We start from the raw sequence: 12408 nt of genomic DNA on the forward strand, positions 1-12408 counted from the left end.
CTGGCTGAGGGCACCAAAGAGGAGGAGAAGAGGGAGGAGGACGTCGCGCTTTCCTCGGCCTTGGGGGAGAGAGGGAGGGGACGACCGAGAAGGGACAACAGGCTGGGCAAATTGCGTGTCCTAAACCCAGCTGCTCGTGGCAACTTGCCCGCACGCAGGAGACGCCAGTGCTGTCCCCCAATACCGAGTCTCCGGAAAGGCGGAGTGCGGCGGGGTGGAGGAGTTTCAGTCCTCGTCCCCAGACTGTTGCGCAGTTCTCCTGGAACCTTTTTGATCCGCTGCTACCTTACCTTAATATGCCTGGAAATGGCCCTAGCAAGAATGATGATGATCAAGATAGTTTTGCGGGTGTCACCTTTTTCCTGGGGACAATTTTGGTTTTAAGCTCCTTAGGAAAGCAGTTACCCAGTTTTAAATTTTAAGTCACCTGTTGAGAGTGTACAAAATAAGAACGAAGGCATACTCGGGTGGGTTTCCATTTGCAAAATATGCATAGCAAACGTAGTCTTATTCTTGGCTTTTGTGTAAAAGCTCTATTCCAGTAGCAATGTTCCAGAACCTTATCAGTGGAGTGTTATAGACAAAGAGAAATGAACAAAGACATTGATTAAAGACAACTGTAATTTTAACTTGTGATCTGTTATTTTCACTTCGATTCTGGGCATGGCTTGATAAACTGCATTTGGTTTAGAGTTTCCTGCATTTCGTTTATTGGACAACAAAGCATGAATAAGAAGCACTTTATTTCACCTCTGTATACTATATTAGAGATGTGCAAATAGCTAACCAAATTTGGGCACACTGAGGGAAGGGGAATTAAGTTAGTATAAAGTTTGAATAATTATTGAAAGATTAATGTTACCTTCAAATACACATACTTATCTCGGAGTGTTTATAATTGATTTTAGTGAATAGATTTTTAAAATTGTAATTAGGATACAAATTATAATGAATCCGAAAAAATTTGAAGGTATTTGTTTATTCTTCCAAGGATTTTAAATCACCTTGGAATACTTTTAAGCAACTCATTTGCTTAAACGGCACAAATTTCAACTTAATGAAATCTTAAGATGTAGGTTTTCACTAATAGTCCGTATATTTGGCTACACACAATGAATTACACGCTTTAGAGAGTTATCTAGGTTTTATCCTGTTTAGGTTTGTTTACTATATACAATACAGCCAAAGAAACAGGAGGAACAGTAACAACGGAGATGCCACTTTAAAAAAAAAATCTATCTTAAGGAAAAATTAAAAGCATAGTTTTCCTTGTCAGCCTGGGCTAGATAGTATGTTTCAAAAATTCTGGGTACTATTTTTCTGACGAAATTCTGAAAAGTGTTGGTACTTGGTTAATACTTGGCTTTTATTTAGTTTAAGTATGCTTTCTCTACAAGGTGCCTATTATATTAATAACAATAGTGAAAGTCCTGTAATTATTAAAGGATATAAAACTATAGTGCTAATATACAAAGTCCATATTATGAACATTAATGCATATATTAAAAGTCTCTTTAAAACATTTACCAGAACAGATGACTATATAGAAATTTGGATACCAATTTGTAAAACTTAGGTTTGGAGGACATTAAAAAAGAAAGGGCAAGAGATTCTAATCAGTCCATGTGTTATTTTGTAGTTAAAAATGCTTATAAAGGCCTAGGAATGGCTTCCTGAAGAAACAATGATGAGAATCAGAGGCATGAAAACTTTAACATTTTATTTGCTTAGGATTTTCCCTCCTTTGTCTAGGTAATAAGGATACACAAGCCCAGCTCTGCAATACCTGCCTCCCACACCTAGCAACCTTAAAAATGCCAGCTTTCGTCACTAACTGTGAAGTAAAGCTAAACTCCAGTCTAACCAGATATTTTGCTGTAGATGTTTTCCAAACTACTGGGGCGTCCAAAAGGGGTGACATTACAGAGACAGTAGACTCATAGTATTATAAGGGGGTTGCTGGGCCACCAATATCAAGAGGAGGCATGAGCTCTGAATGTTGGACAATTACTTTGGGATTTGAGACTTGTAGAGTCAGTGAATCAAAGAAGACAGGAGAAGAAACAATTATAACAAAATATAATTCATATGTTTTTTAAACATCTATGTTGGCACAAAAGTGTTTAATAAATATATGAATGAAATTAATGAGTATATTTATTCCTAGGGAATTTGCCATGTATTAAGGAAAACATACAAAAACTATAATTCAGATTAAGGGACTGGCTTTAATATATATACCTAGCCATTAGTCCTAGTCTAGAAGTCTAGTGTTCTTGACACTGGATTTATAAATAAAGCAGTTATTTTAAATGAAACATTTTATTTTAAAATAATTTTTGCATGTGGGCTTTTTGTTTAGGGAAAGCAGAAATCCAGTTATATACTGAGAAAGTACCTATCAATCCATTGTGCATGATATTCACATTTGTGCTTAGGCAAATAACTTTGGGGTTTTATCTTAGTAGAAAGAGGCAACATTGTTATTTTTAATAAGGAAATAGCGATTAAAATATTAAAAGGAAGGAAATTAAGGACATAGTAGCTGGTTCCATTTGCTCCCTAGTCTCAAGTGAGACAAAATATTTTAAAGACTGTTAATATGAATAAAAATGTCTAAGTGGAAACGTTACGCTGAAATTAAGAAAATTTAAACTCAGTGAAGTGAATGGAATATCCTTCCACTTATTCTTTGTTGTGTTAGAAATTGCAGTCAATTATTAGAAATCATCTAAGTGTTCTTAAATCTTATGACTTCTGTCATAAGAAAATGACTGAGAAGTGAAAGTACCCCAAATCACTGTTACCGAAGAATCATTAGTCCAATAAATATTTGGGCCTCTGTTCTGTTCTAGTCAGATCCTGTTCTAGGTGCTAAGGATACATCAGTGAAAGAATAGATTAAAAGACAACTCTTCCTGTCTTCTTGGAGTCTATAGTCTATGGGAGACAGATAAAAACAAAATAAGTAAAATCGTGTGTTAGAGTGTTTTGGGGAAAAAATGAGGAAAGGGGAAGTGAGATTTATGTAAGTAGATTCCTTCTGTGTTGTCCTGAATTGGTGTAGGTCAGGAACAGGAATTTTAGACTTAGACTTGGCCCTTGAGCAAGGCAGGGGGTGGGGTGGTTAGGGGCCCTGACCCCAGATAGTAGGGAGAAACTCAACTATAGACTTCCCCCATGTGCCTGGGGGATTCGTTGCAGGATCCCTGCCGATCCCAAATCCACAGATGTGCAAGTCCCTTATATAAAAAGGCGTAGAACAAATGCATAGTCACCACCGTGGATTCCCAACAGTGGATGGAAAGTCCTGTTTTACATCTGCGGTTGGTTAAATCTGTGGGCAAACACCGGTATGGAGGGCAGACTGTGTGTTTATTGAAAAAAACAAAAAACAAAAAACAGCGTATCAGTGGACCCGCACAGTTCAAACTCTTGTTCCAGTCAACTGTACTTGACTTGACTTCTAACCAATTGTGTGTTCTTGGGAAAATTGCTTTTCGCACTTATAAAACACATCAAAATAGTTATTTTTTGTTCATCATTTGCTACTGTCATTCAGTGGATACCATTAGTGCAGTAGTAGTTTTACTCATACAAGTAACGTATGGGGTACATTGGTTGTCCCCATTGGACACGCACTTAATAATGGTAGAGACCGGGTCCAAGTCAAGTGTGACCGGTGCTGGCCGTTATCATTGGGTAGCGCCTCTCACTGTGTTGGCTCCATGGGTTCTTCCAGCCTATGATTTTTAGGTCATCATAAAGGTTAGGGTCGACTCGCAGATGCCCGCCTTCCCTGTCACATAGCAGCTGGAGAACGCGCGGCGGCGGCGCTTCTGTTGCACGCACTCACCACTGCCTGGCGCTGGCGGCCCGCTGGGCGGCGGAGGCGGGGAGGGGGTGCAGTCTGGGGCAGCGGGGAGGCGGGGCGACTACCAGTCCCAGCATTCCGCTGGCGCCTCCCCTCCCCGCGGAGGTCACCATCACGTGGGCAGGGACCGGGCGACATTCTGTTCCGCGCGTCCGAGAGGTGCAGCTCGGCGTCGTGGACCAGAACACTCGGAGGGCTCCGTTGGCGTTGACCGTGGACGATTTTAAAACGCCGCTATAATTCGTAAGTGAAGAAAACGTGTACACAACTTTTCTATGTTTTAATATTGGATCCGATGTCTTCTTTCGAAAGATCTTTCAGAAAGGATCCGTCCCCACCCCCACCTGCCTACCGCAAAAACCTTAAACGGAGCAGGTAGGGTGTATATTTGTGTTCTGAGGTAAAATAAAAAAGAGAAACAGAATCTTATAAACATTAAATGGGATAAGATGGGAGTAAATGTTTAGTTTGGACTTTTAGACAAGAAGCAGAATTTCTGTAAGGCTCAAAATGTAAAGGGGAAATTTACCTGTTAAGGGCGCGACTACTTCCTTTACCTTCCTGACTAACTGGATCTCATCATTTGTCATCTTAATCCTTCTTAGATAGCAAACCCCCACTCACCTTTTTTGTAGCTTTTAACAGTGCTAAAAAGGGCAAAGTTTGAAGTTTTAGTAAGACCCTACAATTACCATTTTGCTTAATGTATTGTGTCTTCCCACTTGTACTTCATACCCGGTGAGAAAGTTTAACCCTTTTTTCCCTCCTTCAAGAAAGTATGTAGTATTCTTATTTTATCAGCAGTGCTCAATTGTTAGACTTCATACACAAATATGGAAATGAGCTCTCTTGACCTGATTCAGCTTACCGTTTTTGTCTGTCTTACCTGTCTTTAGGTTTTAAAACATTTTGTTTTGGACCTATATGAGAGATCCTGCCCTTGTCTCTTTTAAGAATTAAGGCTGTGGCAGTTATCCATATTTCTCAGTTTTTTTTTAAAGCATATGATTCGTATGTAAATGACCAGTGGAAAATCATTTAATTTATAAAGGAACTTTATGGTAGAGGAAATAAAAATGTTCTTGGAAGCCTTTGTGTGGATTAGAACAGTTTGAAAGACTGACATTTGCTGTGAAAACTTTGATGGTCTCTCAGTAATGTTTATTATGCCGAATGCAAAGTCCATAACTTGACCAATTTTGCCGCTGGTTTATCACGTAACTGTAAGCGACTCATTTAAGCTCTATTTCACTTACTTTACTTCCTGGTATAGAAGTGATAATACTAGCTTGAGAGCTTCTGTAATTCACAAATAAAGTACTTAAGAATTTAGCTAATTGAGGATTATTAGATGTTTTAATAATGTATTGTGCCTCGTATATGTAATTTATTTTTGCCTAAGTAGTCATTTTAAACTATTCCATGGAAATCCACATTTCTTTGAAGGGACTTTCCCAAAGGAAAGTGTGCTCAGAGAAGCTTTGTCTGCTTTACACTGTTTTTCATTTTTCATTTAGAATTTTAATTGTGCTAAAATTTCATTAATATTCTACATCTTATGACCACTATTGTCCCACAAGAGCTAATTCAATATAGTGATTATACTTAATCTTTAGTTTTGCACAGCAAATTTGTTAATAAAGAAGGATGTCCTCAATATTAGTTATGAGTTCAGACTTTGGAGACAGAGCTGAGTTGAACTCCTGTTTTGTCACTCTGTGACTTGGCCAGGCTGCTTGATCGCTCAGAGTCCATTTCTTCATCTGTAGAGATTCATAGGGTTATTTGGAATATTAAATGAATAGTTTAAGGAGTCAATAAGTAAAAGCTGTTATTACTAATTGGGCTAATATTAATATTAGCATTATTATTTACTAAAAATAAAGCAGTTGTTGGCCCGTGATTTTGATAATCAAAATGGAAAGAATTTGCCTGTAATTCTGCTCCCTCGAAGATCAAATTATTTTTAATTTTTTATACTCTCCTGCAGCCCTTGACTGTAGGTATAATGTAAATATAATATTTTTACAGAAAGTCTAATTTAAAACATTGGTTTGTTGACTTCTGAGGGTTTTGTTTTAATTATATGAACAGAGCTCTCTGGTTCTGTCTTTCATGTGATCTAGTGAAGAAACAGCAGAACTTTCTACTTGCTTTCCCCATTCCAAAAAATAAAATCTCTAGTTGCACTTTTTATTTAATAGTCTAAAAAAAACGGTTTTGAGGAGCTTTTTTGTGTCCCCATCGTGGTAATTGCTGCACACTATCTCTTTAACAGTCACAATGCCTCTTTCATTTATAGTGTTATCCCATTTCCTGGTTAAGAAAACCAAGGCATAGAGTTTGCCAAGACACGTGCTGGAGCAGGTCATTTAGGCCCAGGCCGCCTGACTGTAGAGGACAGCAAGCACTGCACGGGCTTTATAGCTGTACGTTCAAGTATGGACATTAGGTCACACATGGAGGCAGCAGTTGATACTGAGGCTGACTTACAACTTCTTCGTATAAAAGTAACAGTATTTGTACTTTAGAACTACCTCTGTGACCACCACATTTAAAAAAAAATTCATAGGAAAAATAACAAAGAAAAATAAGGAAGGAGTGGTTAGTGCCTTTACTGATGAGGCATTCACCTACAGTTTTATTAGTTGTGGTAAAAACATTTATATCCAAGTTATTAAGACTAATTTTCCCCTTTTTACATAGTAAACAGGGTTCATAGTGAAGGAAAACTAACCTTTAAAGCAGTGTTTCTTAAATTTTATAGTGGGCATCAGAATCCTCTGGTGAACCTGTTAAAACACAAACTCCTGCACCAGACCCTCAAAGATTCAGGTCTAGTCGGTCTGGGGTGAGGCCCAAGAATTTGTATTTCTAACGAGCGCCAAAGTGATGCTAATGGTTTCCAGCTAATGAGTTTCCTAAGGAAGCAAATATTTGTGTTGCTTGTCCAAATTGTTGGCCTGACAGTGAAACCCCAGGAGCAATGAGCATCCAGCTCTTGGTTTTAAAATTCAGTCTCAAAATATCTCCCCCAAGATAATTATCAACTACAAAGGAAAAATGTAACTTAACAGTGGAGATACCATGTTAACCAACTGATCGCAGTTAATACCACCAGGAGACAGACATGGACCTCACGAACCCAGTGATAAGATGCGTTTAGAAGAGTACACCACCACTTCTGTGGTGTTATCCTTGCCAAAAAATGCATAACCTCTTTACGTTTCTATTCATGAGAAAACATCGTACAAATCCAAATTGAGGGACGTTCTACAAAATGGCTGGTACTTTTTCAAAAGTGTCAAGGTCACAAACATCAAGAAAGGTCACAAAAGACAAGTAAAAACTGAAAACTTACTGATTGCAGATTCAGGAGAATTAACAGCTAAATGCAATGTAGAATCCCAGATTGGACCCTGGAACAGAAAAAGGACATTAGTGGAGAAACTGGTAAAATTTGAACAGGTCTGTAATTCGTTAATTGACTTGTACCAATGTTAATTTCTTGTTTTGTTTTTTTTTTAATAATTATAATTTTATGAAACGGTGACACGGGGTAAAGGATATAAGGGAACTGCACTATTTTTGCAACTTTTAAAATTACAGTCACATACCACTTAATGACAGGGATACATTCTGAGAAATGCGTCATTAGGCGATGTTGTCATGCCAGTGGTATAGCCAGTTGCTCCCAGGCTACAAGCCCGTATAGCATGTCACTGTGCAAAATAACCCAAGATTAAATCAAGCACAGAAGAAAATGATACAATCAAGATTCCATAAACACTAGATGTATGAGGCATGACAGCCTGCTTTATAAGTAGAAAGTACACTCTAAAATAATGATAAAAAGTATAGTAAATACATAAACCAATAAAAGAGTATCATGTACTGGGCATGATTGTATGTGCTATTTTTTATAGAACTGGCAGCATGATAGGTTGCTTTACACCAGCATCACCACAAACACAGGAGTATTGTGTTGCACTACAACATTTGTGAGGTCACTAGGCGATAGGAATTTTTTAGCTCCATTATAATCTTATGGGACCACAGGCCTATATGTGGTTTATCATTGACCGAAACACGTTATGCAGAGCTTGACTGTAGTTCAGAATAAAAAGTTTAGTAAAAACATGTTGGCTTGATGTAGGTACTAAAGGTGATTAGGGGAGTTGAGTTAAAGCCGAGAATCACTTTTGCTTCCCATTGAAGATCTTTGCAAACTCTTCGATTCTTTATGTATTGCTTTTTGCTTCTGTGTGGCCACCCTAACTCTGAGATACAAGTCAAGGAGTTGGGAGGGAGTAAGAAGGAAAGGAAGACTTCCTGTGCTCAGAAAATATATATGCTATCTGAACTGCTCCCTCGCTAAGAAACAGTTCCCTAAGGAATAATTGGAGTGCTTTTTGTTTCTAGTTTAGTACTTTTTCAAACTCCCTTTCAAAAATACGGAATCAGTACTGGGAAATAAGTGGGAAACTGTGAAAACACTGGCATATTATGACATTGGATATGGTGAGAGGAGTGGGCAAGACTTAGAAACTAGTTTTAAACACAGACACGAATAGCTGTTACAGGTATAAAAATACTTAAGCTTGGCTCTAGGTCTCACTGTTGAAAGCTGCATATTAACTAAAAGTTTGGCTGCTGGTGTTTTAAATCGAAACTGTAGACAGAACTTGAACTGTGGACTTTTAGTCCATTAGGTAAAGGTCGATTGAAATGTACCAGTAAATTTCTAAACCAGTGTTTCCCTTTATGGTATGTTAGCAATACACACACACACACGCACCTGTTTGGTCAGTTCCCGGGGTGAGAGGAGAACGTTCTGCAGCTGTTGTCTAAGTCAGGATCATATTTTTCATTTGGCTTATCTGTTCTCTGTACGAGAGAACAGTGTGTGTACTAAATAGTGCTGAAGGCTGCCATCCATGTACCCTCTCTCAGTGACCTCAAGACTGCCAAACTAAAAGTTCCTCAAAACTTAGGGTGAAGCCTGTTTTTCAGGAGCATTTATTTTCATAATGTATTTTTAACAAAGAATTATTTTACTTGTGAATTTAAAAGAGTGATTTTTTTCATACTCTTTATTCTCGTCTCATCTAAATTCCAAACTCGTTATGAAATACGAAACTCTTTAAGATTTTACTTGGTGTGTGAGACTTAGAGAAACTGTCCTATACAGAAAATAGTTTGATTTATTGATTAGCCTTCCCACAGAAGAAAATATTTAAAACGGGAACTCAAGATGGTTTAAAAGATTTACGTTTTTTCTACGTGCATCTTTTGATTTTATATAGCATGTGAGGAGTTAGCTGAGGCTGCAGTCTAAGGGATGTATTTGCCTGGAGAAGTCACCCCAATCTTGACTCATTCTGCAACTTACTTAACCTTCCGGCAAAGAGAACAAGGGAATATTTGTCTGTCAAGGGCACATTTGAGCTTGCTTACTGGTATTCATTCAGGAAACAGCAAAGAATGAAACAGAATCAGAATATTTAGAGAAGATAATTATTTAATATGTATTAAGCTGCCATCGTGAGTAGATGTTCATTTCAGTGGATTAAATAAAACTGCATTTTCTATTTTAGTGTTAAAGTGCTATTTTCTAATCTCATCTTCTAATAAAGTTTCAGGAAGAATCTTAAGTTTACTTTAGTTCTCACACACAAGAAACCTGATTTGTGTTTTTCTTTTGTGTAGCAGTTGTGCAATAGAGAGGTTCTTGAAGCTCTGGTTTTTTGTCCGTTTTTATTGGTTAGAAGGTTTATTTGAAAATAAAGGCATTCCAGCTTCTGTGGGCCTTCCTGAATTTTGTATTATCGCTATAGGCAATCTTTTCTTTTAAATCTGTCTAAAAGCCCTTAGCCTTTACCTAAAATTGGTTCCAGTCCGGTTTCCCCGGATTTTTTCTGTAAGATTTTTCTCTCTGTATCATTAGTAACAAGACAATTATGTTTCATAATAGGTAGAGTAATGGTAGTTCTCTAAGCGTTTTCAGCATTTCTACAAGCCTAATAGTAATCATATATTTACCTCAAGTCAACTGTTTTTGACTAAAGCTAATAGTGGTGAGGAAGGAAGTAACACCTAATGGTTCTGAACCATTTCAGAGTCCTTCGAGAGTCTGAAAGTATACAGTACTTTCTTTCCAGAAAAAAAAATGTATATGTGTGTATAAAAAAATTTATATGTCATTTCAGGGGGTTCAGGACTTCCTGAAACTTATCTTAGACCTTTCTGTGTGGAAGTAGAAAATTATGAGAGATAATTTTCCCCCACGCCCATTTCAGTATATACACACAATTGAAGAGTATCCTTGTAACTGCAAACAGTTTATGAAAGCTTTCTAAGCTCAACTGTCACTGTTTCAGAAAGGTGATATTTTATAGTAGCTAAGAGTACAGGCTCTGGAACCAATCTGCCTGGATTCAGATACTAATTTCTCTATGACCTGTGTGACCTTGAGGAAGTTGCTCACCCTCTCTGTTTAAATAGACGATTGTAAGGATTACATTAGTTAATACGTGTAAAGTACTTAGAACAGATAGCTGTCCTCAGTAAGTGTTAGCCATTGCTTACTGCATATTATCTCGCAGACAGGATTACTGTTGACTACCTGGCCAAGTGAGGTTCTCTGGGCTGTACCTTGCCCTGAGCCTGAGCGTGCCTTTTTCTAATTTGCACAAAGGCAGCATGTGAATCAACTTCCTTCCTGTATACAGATGCATGCTTTTATGTCAAGATAAACTTTCTTTTCCATACCAGCTTTAGGTAGGTTTCTTTTACCTTATTTTTATGAAGAAACAGTTGCTTACAATTTTATGAGAAAAGCAAAGACCCAAATCCGTCTATAGACCTCCTCTTTTCCTCAGTATTTTCAGTAATTCACTTTGCCTCTGAGCAGAGTAACTGCTGCTACTCTTTTTGTCCACAATGTGAAAGTTTGGTTTTGCCTATTAATGTCTTTTTCTAGCCCATTGCTATTTCCACTCTATTCTCTTTTTTAAATTATAAGATATTGGATAGAGATTATGTAAGCTACTAGGATTTATGATTCAGCGAGCATTCTTGCCCTTCGAGATGCTCTTGCCCTTTGCACCCATCTCCTCCCCTCTCCCATCCAAGGTGATAATTATCCTTGTGCTTATCTTTCTCTTCTCTTGAGCATTACTAAATATTTATTCCTAAACAATATATTGAAACTTTATGTAAATGGAAACTGTGTATTCTGCTACTTGCTTTTTTTCAGCTCAATATTATATCCTTGAGTATCGTCTATGTCTATATGTACAGTATTCCATTGTATGGTAGTACCTCAATTTATTTGCCCAGTCTACTGTTCATGGACATTTTTAGCTCCTATTTTGCTATTATACACAATACTACCATGAATAAATAATTTTTATTCATGTTTTTAGATGCACATGTGCAAATTTCTCTAGCGTATAAAATCTAAGAGTGGAATTACTGAATTATAGGAAATGCTCATCTCCTGCTTTACTAGATAATGCCAAATTAATTCCAAAAGTGTTCATACTGATTTGTGTTCCTATTATTTGAGTATAAGGATTCAAGTTGCTATTTATTCACTCAAGAAATGTTTATTGGGCATGTATAGCAGTAAATAAAAAGACAAAAATCCCTACTCCTAAGGAGTCTATATTTTAGTAGGGACTAATAGCTAAAATATTTACTATATCAAAATGGTACAAGTTTTATGTAACAAAATTAATAAAGCAAGGGGGAAATGCTATCTCTCTGCTCTTAGAGTGAACTTTGGGCTTCTTGTGATGATGACAGAAAGAGATACAGGTATGATGAAATCGTTGGTCCTAATGCTTTTAAGCAGATAATGATAGTGAAGCCATGAGTTTGAGAATGTTGCCGGGAGCATTTTTGGTTCTCCTCTCTCAGTCAGCAGTGATAAGGCTAAGGAATGGCATGAGGGGCTAGCGATAGGTATCTTATTCTGAGCACTCAGTGCTTTGGGGCCCACTTTTGACTCTTGCCTGCAGTGGTTGAGAGGACCAGGGGAAGGGTGACCTTGTCTGGAGCACATGGTACACTAGAGTTCTCTTGATTCAGGAATACTTGGAGCTCTAGGGCTTTCTTGACTCTTGAAGCTGGCAAAATGAAGTTTGAGACAAGGGTGGATTTATCCTGAGCATGTGGAGCTTTTAGGGCTTCCTCTTGACCATGCCAGTGGAGAGGTCCTGGGGGAGAAGTGGTGTTGTCTAGAACCTGTAGAGCCCCCATTGTAAACTGGTCAATTTTTGCCAGCCTGCTGGATGTAAAATAGTATCTTGTTGTAGTTTTAAATGTGTTTCCCCTTTTCACTCTAAAAGTCCAAAATTCTGTCTTTTCAATGTCAGATTTAGTCATATAACTCTACTGCTTAACTTCTAAGTTAAACTCCATGATCCTGTGGGTTTATTCATCATCATATACATGTCCATGTACTAGACACCCACGATTTCCCAATACAATGGCTGAAACTTTCACTTTGGTGGCTCTTGTCAGTAGAC

Source organism: Pteropus medius, unplaced genomic scaffold, assembly GCF_902729225.1.
Source record: "Pteropus medius unplaced genomic scaffold, Ma_sr-lr_union100, whole genome shotgun sequence".
NCBI classification, from domain to species: Eukaryota; Metazoa; Chordata; class Mammalia; order Chiroptera; family Pteropodidae; genus Pteropus; species Pteropus medius.